The following is a 15,308-nucleotide window of genomic DNA, read 5'->3' on the forward strand; positions in this document are numbered from 1 at the left end:
GAGAGTTGAGGGACGCTGGGAAGATCTCATGAAGAGTCACGAGTCCTGCGAGCCCCATTAAATAAGCTCCATGAGCTCTGCCTCCTTCCAAAAGAGAACACTAATCTGTCCACAGTCTTGAGGGCCGCCCATGGGAGTTCACGGCCACTCTGATACACGATGAAGATGATCACGTACAATCTGAGAAACAGACATAACTCTTCTGTTGTTTTTCGGGACTATTTTTCCTAAGGCTTTTGGAAGCATGAATTGCCCCAAGCTAATTTCTTGCAAAACATAAGCTGCCTTGAGAAACTGAAACAAAAACCAAAAACCAACCTGTGGTTTTTACAGTTTCAAAGGTCATTAAATGTGTCCATTAGAGCAAAGGCTGGAAAATGGCATGCAATTATATTCAGATCTCATTGGCAGAGATTTAGCGCATCGGTGTTAAGCACAGTAGCCGGTCATGTCTCTTCACTGTTTCACAATGAGGATGTAAGGTTTCTGTATAATTAAACAAACTATGTTGGACAAGAGAATTTAGGGAATGAAATATGGACAAAAAATATGTATACAGTCATGTCAGGTGGCATATATCTATAATCAAAGCCTGTAGACAGTAAGAAAGATAAGTCACTTTAGCTAACCTGGGCAGCAAAAAGGAAGAAAACTAGGAGGAGGAAAGAAAGAAGATTGTATACTGTGCTCTTTATGAAATTATATGCTTGGTATGTGCGTTACTCTGAAAGCCGCACTTTGTGTCCTCGTGTTCAGCAGGGAAGCTGCATGCTTTTATGGTACTTCAGCTGCCTTGATTCCAGTTGATGGTGAGATAAGGATCCAAATGGACTAAGCCAGGAAACTTGGGAGTATGAGCTTAAGACCATATGCATTTGTATGGTGTTTTCCTGTAGATTACAGTGTATTAGGATTATATCCTAATCTTGGGTTCTGGAGACAAATTATTTACATTTAAATCCCGATTTTGATACTTAATACACACAATCTTGGGCAAATGTCTTAACCTCTTTCCAGTTTCCTTACTTGTCAGACAGATAACTATAGTATCTTCTTCATGTGTTTCCAGTGAATAACATAGCATAGAAGAGCATTTGCATGTATACCTACACACATGAATATGTATACAGACAACACACACACACAGAGGCATACACCTACAGACACAAACTATGAGAGAGAAAAAGGAAGGGGGAATTAAAAAAAGATTTATAGATAGAGGGTTCATATACAGACAGGAAAGATTTTGGTGACGGAGATGAAAGCGGGCCAGTATGAATGGGCTCTGTGGTTGGAAAGCTAGGGAGGGACTAGATCAGGTAGGACCCTAAAAGATGCAGAGGTCCTGAAGACTTAGGTAGGTATTAAGAGTTCAACTACGGAGCAGGGCAGTGGTGGCACCCATCTTTAATCCCAGCACTTGGGGGGCAGAGGCAGGCAAATCTCTGTGAGTCTGAGCCCAGCTTGGTCTACAGGACTGCCAAGGCTACATAGAGAAACCCTGCCTCCAAAAACCAAACACAAAGAAAAAAGGAGTCAGACCAAGGGCTTTGATTAGGGTAATAGTCGCAAGAAAAAAGTGGCCAGAGCTGAGGGATATTTGGTCATAGGGAAAGAATCAAACCCCTGCTCAGTTTTCCTACTTACACTATACTATGAGATAATCAAATAACAAAAGAGGAACAATTTCCTTTGTACCTAATAAATGAGCTGATAGAAGCATTACTCATCAGTGACTGCTGACATTACAAGTCGAAAAAGACAAGCGCACAGTTGTGTACTGCCTAGTGGAGAAGTGCACCGCCACCTAGGACATAATCTTGCCCTAAATCAAAATGGAATCTGATAAAACATCGAGATCCTACTGATGATTCACGCAAAAGTACAGAAGGGAAGGGAACGTGTTATTTATATCAAATGTCAAAATCTACATTGTGGGAAACAACACAACATGGCCACTTACACCCAAAAGAGGAAAATAATATAGAGGTCTCTCTTTTTTTTAATATAGAGGTCTTAAATATGCACCAATGAAGCATAGTATAACTCAACAAACTAGAAAAATAATGTATGCAAGCATGTATGTACAAAAAGCAGCTAGGTTAGTGGTTGCTCAGGACAGCAGAGCTGAGGTAGGGAGACCTATTGCTAATAGGTCTGCGTTTCCTTTTGGGTGAGGAGAAAGCTTAAAATTTGACTGTTGGTGATAGTTTTACAACTCTGTGAAATATTAAAAAAAAATCTCTGAATGGTATACCTTAAATGTGTGTGTTGTGTGGTATGTGAGTTGTGTTTTAATAAAAATTTGTACACATATATTATATACATAATGTACATATACTACATAGAGTATGTATTTTTATTGGTCTGTAGGGTCTGAAGATGATAAACAATAGCTGGACTTGCAGTTTTGAATGAACAAGTTCAGTAAGTATATAGCACACAAAAGCAGGAACAAATAGTGGAGCAAGGAGCAGATACAAAGCAAAACATCAACCAACCAGGCACTCAAAACATCCAGCAGAAATTTACCAGGGAAGCCCCGTAGAGTCAGCTAGCTGGAGCTTCTGACTGAGAGAGCAAAGTATCCCCTCAGGTGGAGCTTCCCAGGAAAAGAACACATAGCAACAGAAAAGCAACATCATCAGTTTGGACTTTTAAAACCACCTGGCAGAAACCAACCGGACAAGGCAAAACTGTCAGCTGAACGTCCAGTTTCCTATTCCCTCTGCAGGCATTTTAATGTCGTGGGACAGACAATAGTAAGCTCTGTGAGAAGCAGTTTACCTTAGAGCTGTCTTCCAAGGCACGGTGTTTTTACTCTTGGGTGTTTTACTGTTTTCTTCTCTTGCTGTGACAGAGGTGTGTGTGTGCACTGGGATGGCAGTCCTTCCACAGACACAGGGCTTTGGAGGATACTACGAGAAAAACAGGCCTGCAGCACCTTAAACAGGGATGAGAGGCAAGCCCGTCTCCAGAGCCAGCTTCTCAGTGAGCTCGAACAGCATGTGACAATTTACAAACATTATGTACAATGTAGTTATGTCCCAGATATATTTTACATTATTCAAAGTATATCATAGAAATCTCAAGATGGAGAAAAAAAAATATCCAAAGAATGGATATTTCTATTTAGAGGAAATAATGTTATGAGAGAAAGAACATGGTATTTTAGCGGTGAAAAAATAACTCTGCAACTACCATGTTTCTTGAAAGAGACAAGAAAGGGCCAAGACAGGAGTGTTAGGAAAGCCACAGTAAGAGCTTGGGACCTTACCTGAGAACAACAGAAACTGTTGGCTGTTGGCTGACATTGTTGCTAAGCCTGCCACTTGGACAGTGGAGAGAAAGGGGAGTCTATTTGGGAACCAGGTAGGCAGTATTACAACTTTCTAGGTACCGTCGGTTATAGTTTAGGATGGCGGCAGTGGGGCGGAGCATATTTAGCAGGGATTGTTCCACTGGATTGGTTTGTAGTAGGAAACTGGCAAAGTGGATGGTGGAGTGGGACCTTTCTAGGGCGGCATGTTTCATGGTGAGGAGACGACTGGAAGGCTCTAATGAGGAAGGAAGGTTGAACTGTAACAGGCTCCTACTGAAATAAGTCCAGTCAGATCAGACTAGAAACCTTTCTGGTGAGTGAATATAAAAAATTCTTTTTCTGAAATATGTTTTGTTCAAATAACTTCTCATTCAGCAGTAATGGTCTACCGTGAAAAAAGTATCACTTTTGCCAGAAACGGGTCTCCCAAACAGCTCATGGATAAAATAATGCCCCCCCTGGAATTTGCCTGGAACTTGAATTCCTCAGAATCATCTACACTGGGTTAATAATTGAAAGTTCCTCATGCTGTCTAATTTGTTTGTTTCACCTGTGTACAGGATCCCGATTTCACAAAATCCTCCCAGCAGAATTATACAACCTGGTGTCAAAGAAAGGTCTACCTATTCCAGCCCCCCAAGGGCAAGTCTCCGCTAGCTCGGAAAGAAGAGCTGGGAAGCTAGGAGGTTACAGAAACTGATCCCGCCCGCCCAGAACCAACACACAGAAGAGGGCTCCAGCAATAGCTAATCTTTGCTTTTTTTTTTTTCTCATATTCTCGCCATACATCTAGTACTTTGCCTTTAAGAGGCCAACAACCATCTGTTGCTTAATAAATTCTTCAGACCTAGGGTGGAAATGGGACGGAAGGATGATAGCATTTTTAGAGACAAAATGAGAAACAGACAAAGCTTAAGAGAGAAAAGGAGGCAAGAGAATGAAAAATGTCCCCTGATGTTGGGGATGGGATATAGAGATATATAGGGATGACCGGACAAAAAAGTAAATTATTGAATCTACTCCTCAATTTAAGACCCTAATGGTTACACACTAATAAGGTTAATTTTAATTCATTGATATAAAATTTTGTATATTGGTACAAAGTAAGTTTAATTTTGATACATTAAAATAAAATTCAAGTTTAATATTATTCTCACACATTATATTTCTACTCTAATATAATGTATTGTACATATACAACTCAATTCATACATGGTTGCTATTGTAGGCTGTTTAGGATAATTAAGTAATACAAGTCAATTGTGATCAATTCATAGCACCTCTATAGGGCCGGGCGGTGGTGGCGCACACCTTTAATCCCAGCACTCGGGGAGGCAGAGGATCACTGTGAGTTCGAGGCCAGCCTAGTCTACAAAGTTAGTCCAGGACAGCCAAGGCTACAGAGAGAAACCCTGTCTCAAGACAAAACAAAACAAAACAAAACAACAAGAACAACAACAAATATATATATTTGTGTATATATATACATATATACACACATGCTAGGTTTAACAGATATGATTCTACAGATAGATAAGGCAAAATAGTTAGATAAGTTCTTCAAAAACCTCAGAGACCTACAAAATATGACATTTTAAAATGTTTTTATTATTTTAAAGATTCTTTGACAATAAGACAGGTTAATTCCTGACAACACCCTGCCTACCTCAAAGATGATGATGAACATTGAAGAACCTCCTTGTGGAGATGGCTTCGAATGTGACAAACCAGCCACAAGACAAAAATGTCCTCGTTTCTCCCAAAGGCAGAGTTCTGCCTAAAATGGACGAACTTAGATACAAAGTTGACCGCCAGACTCTGTCAAGACAGGGTAAGAAAGGCCTCAATGGTTCCTGCTTCACAAATATGTCTGTCAGATATAATAGGCCAAAAGGCTGACGATGATACTACAACGTCATATAGAGTTTAGGGTGTCTGTTCAGGCAGCAAACTGTCTCTGTCATTTCTTTCATTTTGGAAGCTGCTAACCTGCACTTCCTGTTAACTCAGGTAATTACATTTATTCCTTCTCAAGTCTCTGATGGAGTTAAAGACCAGATAGTTTTAAAAATAAACTTAGTTGTTTAAGAGTTAAGAAGATACTTTTATGTCTAGATAGATACTTTTAGGTTAACAGATATAAGCTTTAATAGATATTGATTCCATTCAAAACTTTAAACTTACCAAGATAAAATAGATAACATTTTCTACAAGGTTGTCAAATACCTTTTGATTAAACATTATGTGTAAGTCTTACCTATTGGTTTTTATAGTTTTTCATAATTGTACTTACTGCATATATATATTTTTTAATGGACTTTATTTAGACAGAAAGGGAAGGTGGTTGGGGGATGGTCTGATGTATTTTGATGCTAACTACTGCTTGCTATCTCTGTGACTCGCCTTTTGAATAGTAAAAAGCCATCCCACCTGGGCAGGGCAGAGGAGACAGAGGTGTGGCTAAGGGTCCCAAGAAAGAAAAAGAGAAATCCTGGGAAGAAGAAAAAAAGTCCAGGAGACAGACCTGAAGGGAGAGTAGAAGGGTGCCATGGGTTAGATTAAAAACAAACAAACATGGCTGACATGAATAAAAAATCAAGCCCAAATAAAAAATATGACCAAGTATTTAGAATTATAAATGAAAGATAACTTGATAAAAAGCTATTAAAAACAGATGACATGGGATTGAGGCAGGTATCCCATACCTGACCCACTATAGAAAGTAGTTTAGAGGATTAATGTCTCCCCTGCCCCAGCTTAACTAAGACTATTTTAAAATATAACAAGTGTCAGTGTCTTAATTAATTGCTAGCCGATACTACTAATAATACAGATCATTTAAAAACAATACCTCACCCCGTGTGTGTGTGTGTGTGTGTGTGTGTGTGTGTGTGTGTATGTGTGTGTTTCTGCCTGTCCTCTGAACATTAACCTTAGTCCCTTGAGGCACAGTTAGAACCGTCCAATTGAATGCTCTTTTATTGGCTGTCCTATTAAATAGACCATGAAACAGATTTTGTTTACTTTATTCCCACTAGATTCTTCTCCAGTTGTTTCCATAACATGTTTTGAGGACGTACCCCACCAAGGGCCTTTAGCTTAGGCATTTCCCTAGTTAATAAGAGTCTTCAAATTTCAGTATGAAGCCAGGCCCAATTTGTTTTCTCATTTTGTCAGTCGCTGAAATGGAATAATAAAAACACGATGGGGCAATACTACGAAACCTATAGATTAGGTTGTTATGGATTATATACTTGAAAATGTGTTGGAAATTGTGAAAGGCTGCACAGACCTTGGTTTTGTTGCCTTTATTTTAAGAGCAGATTTCACTGCTTCGGGTCCATGGTGGCTTTTCTCCTGGAGGGTGAATTCAAGTCAGAGGCAGCCAAGTGTCCATTGTAGCTGGGAGGTCAACCTACCTTGCACAAATAAGTCTTTCGGTTTAAACGCTGGAGGTGTGGATACACAGTATGTATATGCAAATGCACAGCACTCAAGGTACCCAGTCTTGGCTGGAATCCTGCCTTTCCTCCACTCTTCTGGGGTGAAATGCCGCCTGCCTGCAGGGGTATCACTCAAAGCCGCAGGTCTGGTTCTCTGAGGTCCGAGGAAGCCATGGCTCATGGAGTTTTAATACCCTAAAGGGTGATTTGCAAACCAAAACTCAGAAGCCAATCAATTTGGGGTGATCAGGACATCCCCTCTCCCAAAGGCAGTGGAATAAAAGTGTAGTAGGATGGGGTTCACGGTGGGCGAAGAGATAGTTCAGTTGCTTTAGGTTTTAGAAGCCAGTCTGAGGTGGGGAAACACAAGGGAGACCGATGGGGTTTTTTTCCCCCTTAGACATCTCTGAACTGCACTTCCTGCCACCTCAAAGCACACGCGCCAAGACGCCCTGTGCTACCCCTTGCGCGGGATCGCTGCCCATCAGGGAGAATGCTGGGGAGCTCGCCAGGTTTTCAGCGGCCCTCGTGGCCGCGCCCGGCTAGGCCTCAGTTTTCCACGTGTGAAAAATGGCCACAACCGCCCAAATTCCTTTCCCGACAGGAAAAGAGGGAGGGGGGGTGCCTCGCCGCTACAGAAACCACCGGGGAAAAACAGTTTCTTTCGGCTAATAGTGCCAAGGAAAAGCAAAACCCTCCTAACGCTTGCTTCCCTCGGTGCAGGATCAGACTACGGCTGCAGAAGGACAAACTGGACCGGCCTTAAGGCGCTTACGTCTATGAAGCACACACACAAGTGCACAGACCGGGTCAAGGCCCGCGGTGCTCCAGTGTCTGGCAGGCAGCGCAGGTTAAGGACGGCTCGCTCTGCGCTTGCGCAATCGCCGCGCACCGCCTTCAGCCCGGCCCCTCCCCTGCCCCCCGCCGCCCCTCCCCTTCCCCAGCCCGGCCGTCCGCGCAGAGCATTGTGGGACACAAACAAAGTGCCCCTAAACAGGCTGGAGTGAAACGGGCGGCTACGGCGGCGCCGGCCCGCACGCGCGCTGCGGCGTCCTCCTCCCTGCCTTCCCCTCCCCTCCCCTCAGCCCCTTCTCCCCTTCCCCACCCCGCCCCGCAGGGCCAGCGTGCGAGCCGTCCCCCGCCCTCGGCGACCGCCCGCGCGCAGCGGGCTGGGCCCCTCGCTCCTCCCCCCCCCCCAGTCGGGCCCACGGGCGCCTGGCGCTCTTCTCCTCGCGCCTCGCGCTCTCGCACCTCGCCGGCACGCGGGTACGCGGGTGAGCGGCGCCGCCATGCGCGCCCGGTCCCAGGCTGCACACTGGCCTAGGCGCGGCGGCCCGAGATAGGGTCCCCTGAGCCTCCCGGGGGAGGAGAGGAGCCAGCCGCGCGCTCCGCCCCCTCCCCCCGGGCTACCGCCGCTGCCGCCACCGCCGCCACCACCGCCACCTAAGCCGCCCCAGCCTGGCGGGGAGGAGGAGGAGGAGGAGGAGCTGTAGCAGGCCTCCTGGCCCCCGCACCGTCGCCCGCAGGTAACGGGGAGGGGAGGGCCGGTGGGGGAGACGGCGGGCTAGCCCGGGGACCGACACCACGCGTTGCCCACCTGGACGCGGGAGGGAAAGAAAATCTGGTTTGTCAGCCACCGGGATTCGTGCCGGGAGGCACCCCACAGGGTCTCCTCATTGGCAATTAATTCTTGGAAGGGTGTTGGCCTTGGTCCCCGCGGACCTGAAGCAGTCACCCGGATCTTCTAGGGGAGCAGATTTGTAAGACAGCCCGCCCAACACCAAATGTTATCCTGGCGGGGTGTTTATTACCCTCTCACCTGGTCTACCCGCGAGCCCTCAGACCTGTTTATTCCCTCCTCTCCAGTCTGCCCCCCCTCCCCCCGTATTGGAACGACACTTTCTTTTGAAAAGAAAAGAGGAAGAGAATGCAAACCGCCCCCCCCACCCCCACCTACCTGAGGATCACTCTGTATCTGGTCATTTTACAGTCGGCCTAGTAAAAAGAAAGGAGTTACCTGCCGGTGAAATGACAACTAAGTTATGACTAATTAGAAAATTGCATCTGCTTGATCTTTGTACACCTTAACCAGAATATATTGTAAACCGCGATGTTCATGTACTTTCTCGGAACTTAGAGATTTTAAGACCAAAACTTATTTTTTAAGCATATAAGCATACTAATCTGTTGAATGTGTTTATCGGAAAAATTCTCAACTTCCGCTATTAGCATTTTATGCAGAGATAAGTTAATACCAAAAGCAAACTATACAATATAATCGATACCAGAGGCTGGATAAAGATTTGATATTTTCTTTTGCTTTTTTGTTAATTTTTGTTTTTAAAAAATACTATATGGATCTTGATTCCCCCCCCCCATTCACGTTGATATCCAGTTGTCTTATAATAACTCATTTATGTCTTTGAAGGTTTTCCTGTGGAATGTAAAAATGAGTGTTTTCTTAATAGTTTTGTATTTTATGATTTGTATTAATTACAAAAACCAGATTTACTTCTTTTGTGCAAGAGCGCGTTACTTTTTATATATGTAGTCTTTCTCTCAGAACCTGATATATAGGTAGTAACATTTGAATTTTATAAAGGCGACAGAAACTTAATAGTAATTGTAACTTGCCCTAGGTTATGCCACTTGTAAGTTGACAATTGAATCCAGAAACAGTTCCCGGGTAATGCGTCTTTCTGCTGTACTTCTCAGCAGTGATATAATTTCTTTTATGGCCTGAAAGTTTTCAGTTTTACAGTAGTTGTCTGGAAAATACAGTGAACATATCAATACCAGATTTAGTGATCGTGCCCCCCTCATCTTCCCTATTGTTGCCTGTGTTGTTGTTGCTGCTGTTGAGACAGTCTGCCTCTTCCTCCTCCTAAGTGCCAAATTAGATTTCTTTCTCTATCACCATGTTTGATTCTTAAATATTTCCTAAAACTGCTAAGTCAGTAACAGTGCCCATCAAATTTTGTGTATTCAAATCCCCTCAGTTGCTTCGCATTTGGTGATTGGGTATACTGACTTAATCCTAACTCTCCATTTTGGAGGCTCTTAAGTGACCAAGCCGATTGTTCTGTAGAATATGACTTTATTTGAGCTTTGACCTTGTCCTCCGAGTGTCATTTCCTTTACTGCTCTTGTTAAGTGAAAGTTTGGTTCTAGACCTGTCCAACTGTTGGTCTGTGGTTGCATAAGGCCAAGGATATTTATAAATACAGCCCAACACAAAGTTGTAAACTGGAAATATTGGTTTATGTGAGTGTAACTTAATTTGAGAATTTTGTAGATGATAGTGATATCTTATCAAAAGTTTGGACATCCCTGGAACAAAGATTTAATTAGTTTAAAGTGAAAACTTAGTGGCAAGAATACCTCCGTAGGTGATGTGCTGTACCACGCAGTGGACATATTAGAACACCACAGAGTTGATGTTCAGTGTGACCACTTGGTTAAAGTGGTGACTGCAAGGTCTTTTGTGGTTTGACAGTTTGATTATATATACCTTAAGGTAGTAACTGATAGGAAGCAAATAATTTGTTTCTGACTATACTTTGCTTAGTGATTTTTTTAAAAAGCTCTTAGTTATTTTATTGAAGTTTCCTGAAAAGAGATTTTTCTTAGGTATGAACTAAAGTTCTCCCTAAAAATGCAGATTAAATGCTTGATTACCTTAACGGTTGGTTTTTAGAGTAAAGAGCTGGGGAAATTGTTATCCTAATGAGCAAATTGGCTTGTTTTTGTTTTTCATTTTAGGAGCCATATGATAACCATTGTGGACTTGAGATTTTGGGGGGATAGTACCCCCAGGGAGTTTTAATTAATTCATTTTATATCTACTTAGAATCCTTTTTGAAGGCCAATTTGTCCCAAGTTTGGCTGAAGTGTCTTTTGACACTTAGGCTCACCACTGTCTTGGAGCACTTTCTGGTACAAATACCCGAGGCTGCTCTTCTGTGCCATCTGGAAGTCTTGGTCATTTCAATGAGCAGTGATACATACAAACTAAGATTGGAAAGTTTGGCATTTTTACCAATGTTTGAAAGGGTAAAACTAAAAATGTATTTACTTAGAAAGGGAGGGTCTCCCTATATAATCCTGGCGGCTCTGGAACTTACAGAAATCCTTTTACTTAGCTGTACAGGTGCTATAATCCTAGCACTCGGGGAGGCAGAGGCAGGCCCATCACTGTGAGTTTTCAGCCAGCCTGTTTTACAAAGTGAGTCCAGGACAGCCAAGGCTACACAGAGAAATCCTATATTGAAAATCAAAACAGAGAGAGAGAGAGAGAGAGAGAGAGAGAGAGAGAGAGAGAGAGAGAGAGAGAGAGAGAGAAGAAAGGAAAAAAGCCTTCTACTTTTTCCCTCTCTAGTGCTAGGATTAAAGGTGTGGGCTACCACACCCAGCCGTTTTGAATTTGTTTAATCATGAGTTCATTGTGATGCATTCCAAGTCAAATTAGCAGGACAGACTTTTTCATCTTTGATTCTTCTTTTGTTGAAAATGAAGATCTTGTTAACAAAAGTATGTTTATTTGTTTTCAGCTCTATTTAAATCATTTTTAAAAATTATAATACCAGTACTACTGACTCTTGTTAAAATTAGAGATTTATTTTAGGATTTGTTTTGTTTTGTATTTCAAGACAGGGTCTCTCTGTGTAGCCTTGACTGTCCTGGACTCACTTTGTAGACCAGGCTGGCCTTGAACTCACAGCGATCGGTCTGCCTTTGCCTCCCAAGCACTGGGATTAAAGGCGTGCGCCACCACTGCCCAGCTTAGGATTTTTTTAAAAAAAATATTTACTAATATGTATACAGTGTTCTGCCTGCATGTACACCTGCATGCCAGAAGAGGGTATCAGATCACATCATAGATGGTTGTGAGCCATCATGTGGTTGCTGGGAACTGAACTCAGGACCTCTGGAAGAGCAGGCAGCGCTCTTAACCACTGAGCCATCTCTCCAGCCCGGATTTTTTTTTTTTAAGGCATTAAAATTTCCTGTGTGTATGAGGCTGGCAGAGGGTGTTGGAACCCCTGGAACTAAAGTTAGGATTACAGTTGGTTGTGAGCTGACATAGGGGCGCTGGGAACTGAACCTGGGTCCTCTGCAAGGGCATCTGGTACTCTTTAATTGCTAAGCCATCTCTCTAGCTTCAGAGTTCTAGTTTTTGAATGCATAAAATATATGCATAGTTCCAAATAATGTTGCAGAAACCATGCCTTTAAAAACTTCACGCAAACCCTGGCTTGGTGGTGCATACCTTTTTTTTTTTTTTTAAAGATTTATTTATTTATTTTGTATATAGTGCTCTGCCTGAATGCACACCTACATGCCAGAAGAGGCCATCATGAGGATGCTGGGAATTGAACTCAGGACCTTTGGAAGAACAGTCAGTCCTCTTAACCTCTGAGCCATCTCTCCAGCTCCTGGTTGTGCACACCTTTAATCCTAACATTCAGGGAGGCATAGGCCAGCATATCTTTGAGTTTGAGGCCAGCCTGGTCTACAAAGTCCAGGACAGCCAAGGCTACACAGAGAAACCCTGTCTTGAACACCTCCCCCATACACACACACACACACACACACACACACACACACACACACACACACACAAAACAAAACAAAACATCCCTTCACTCAAGGGCCTAGGTTGAGGCCCTGTACTATCAATAAACAAAAAATCAAAACTTTGCTCAAGGGCCAGAGGGTTAGCAGTAGGGTAGGCTGAAGCCACATACCTGTACTTTAATTTTTTTTAATTTTATTTATTAATTTTTATGTACATTGGTGTATTGTCTGTATGTCTGATTGTGTGTGTGTGAAGCTGTCAGATCTTCTGGAACTGGAGCTCCAGACAGGTGTGAGCTGCCATGTGGGTGCTGGGAATGGAACCTGGGTCCTTTGGAAGAGCAAGCAGCCAGTGCTCTTAACTGCTGAGCATCTCTCCAGCACTGCTGGATCTCCCCACCCCCCACCACCCCCTCCGTACTTTTAAGTTTTACAATTGCATTTAGATTCGTTTGGCCAATCTTCAGGAATTTGCAAAGAAGGAAATCTGAAGCTTGCTTTTGTAGGTATCTTTGAGACATGATTTCTCTGTGTAGCCTTGACTACTGAATTTGCTTTGTAGGCCAGGCTGGCCTCAAACTCACAGCCATCCACCTGCCTCTGCCTCCCAAGTGCTGGGATTAAAGGCATGGTATCTTTTTCTGTGTGTGTGTGGGGGGGGGCGGTTCAAGACAGGGTTTCTCTGTGTAACCTTGGCTGTCCTGGACTCACTTTGTAGACCAGGCTAGCCTCGAACTCACAGAGATCCTCCTCTGCCTCCCGGGTGCTGGGATCAAAGGCCTGCGCCACCACGCCGGCTGTGGTGTCATATTTTAAGTCACAATTCATGAAAGAAAAACTGCAGCTTTTACTTGAAAAATCTTATTCTGGGTTATAGGGAGTAGCTCCATGATAAAGTGTCTGCTGTAGCAGGCATGCAGACCTGGGTTCATATCCCTAGCACTAGTGCATGGAGAGGTCCCAGGATTTCGGGAATGGGTAAAGGTAGCATACCTGCCCTGAGACTTGGTAGACAGCCAGTCTAGCCAATAGATGATCTCCAGGAAAGTAACAGGAAAACAGGAGACTTTGACTTCATACCTTCCTTACACCCCTCCCCCACCCTCATCAATCATCTGAAAGCTGAATGTAATTTGTAAGAGATTTTATGAATACTTGCTTTATACTACACAACAAAACTAGGATCTGTGTCTTCTTTGCAAATGTAGAGGCCGTTTGGACACAGTGAAAATAGCATTTTATTTGGATTAGACAGTTGCTTAAAAGATCATAATTATGTAGTCTGAAATACTGGATTCTCATATTTTCAGAGTGAGCAGTGGTTGTCTAAAGCAGGTAGGTATAGCTATCAGTGCCTGCAGCCTGTTGTGGTATACTATGTGGGCTAATACGAGGATTGTAACTGCTAGCATTTGTTGTACCCTTCCTGTATACCAGCTGAATCAAATACCCTGTGAATCACTGCAGTTAAGGCTCATTTTAGCACTTAGATATTGCTACTAGTATTTTATTTTGCAAGTAAGAAAACTGCTATTGAGAAGAGTTAAATGGCATGTCTAAGCTGTCACAGCGATTGAGTGGCAGGGCCTGGGTTTTGAGTTCAAGTGTATGTTCAGAGTTAGTACTTCCCTACTTTCTGTATCTCACAACCAAGTGTAGCAAGCCATGACAGTGAACTTATTTTCTGTCACTATACACAAGGCACTACATGACTCACATTATACTTTAGTAATACTGAAATTGCATGCCAGAAGTCACAAGTACTTGTCGTATCTATTACAAATCCTTAGATTTCCCCGTCTAAACAATGTGGGAATTGCCTGTGGGATAAGACTCTAATAGTAAAGGTATCAGAAATCAAAGTAGATTGACAAGTGGACAGGTTTGTGAAAAAAGTATTTTAAAAATTTTAATTTTAATTTTATTAATCTACTCAGATTACAACTCAATTGTTACCCCATCACTTGTTGGGCTGGAAAGATGGCTCAGCCGTTAAAGGCTAGGCTCACAACTGGAAAAAAAAGTACTTTTACAGAGTTTTGATGATTGACTCTAGGTGGGTATGGCTGCTTAGATAATCAACTGTAAGGGCTTTTACATTTTTTTTTCTATTAAAGCTTTCGCAGTAATATGTTAGGGGTTGTGATTAAACAACTATTCTTATTAAAAGCCAGTTACAGCTGGGGCTCTAACTCAGTGGAGAATACTGTCCTAGCACTTGAGGTCATTACCGTGTGTAAATTGAGGTGGTGACAGGCATGATCCTGTAGTCCCAGCACTCCAGAGGTGGAAGCAGTGTCGTCCTAGACCTAAGCCAGTTTTGGCCACCCTGGCTTGTTGCATGAGGTCCCGTCTCAAAACTACAAAAAGACTCTTGGTGTATTGATCACACTACAGGGTAGGTCTCACGCCCAAGAGTAAGTTGGGCAACATAAGCTTCATTCATGGAAAAGTGGGGAGAAAAAGAAAACTCAAAGTTGAGTGGGTAATGAGATGAGGGTAGATATGGGAAGAGTTGGGGTGAATATGATAAAAATAATGAAGTTCTTAAAGAAGCAAAAATACTGTTGTTGTTTTTTTTAAATCCCACTGTTGAAAACTGTTTAAAAACCAATAAAGTATAGCATATGTATAGCATTCTCCAGTTTCTTTGTGTATAGTAATCCTCTGAAACTTCTACTACATCTTTCTAATTATGTGTGTGTGTGTGTGTGTAAACATGAGCGTGTGAACATAGGTGTGAACATACTACAAGTGGTTGTGAACCTGACGTAGGTGGTAGAAGTTAAAGTCAGCTCTTCAAGCAGCAGGTGTTAAGAGGGCTCTTAAACATTGAGCCATCTCTCCAGCCCCTTCCTAGACTTGTAAAGAGAGTTTCCTCATTATTTAAGAGACTCTTAATTAATTACATTTCTAAGAAGAATTTTAATACCCTTATAATTATTACATATATCAAAGTAATTTCT

General features: G+C 42.7%; 1 protein-coding gene across 4 annotated transcripts in view; it reads left to right on the forward strand.

The window, feature by feature from the left end:
• Positions 1 to 7,740: 7,740 nt before the first annotated feature.
• Positions 7,741 to 15,308, forward strand: part of ZBTB44 (zinc finger and BTB domain containing 44) — a 54,066-nt gene continuing 46,498 nt past the window's right edge. For all 4 annotated transcript variants that reach the window (XM_084781126.1, XM_084781127.1, XM_084781128.1 and 1 more), the window contains exon 1: positions 7,741 to 8,291. The gene's annotated coding sequence lies outside the window, so the exon portion shown is untranslated. The remainder of the gene's footprint in view (positions 8,292 to 15,308) is intronic.

The sequence above is a fragment of the Acomys minous genome (assembly GCF_964271855.1).
Source record: "Acomys minous genome assembly, chromosome: 5".
Classification (NCBI taxonomy): Eukaryota; Metazoa; Chordata; class Mammalia; order Rodentia; family Muridae; genus Acomys; species Acomys minous.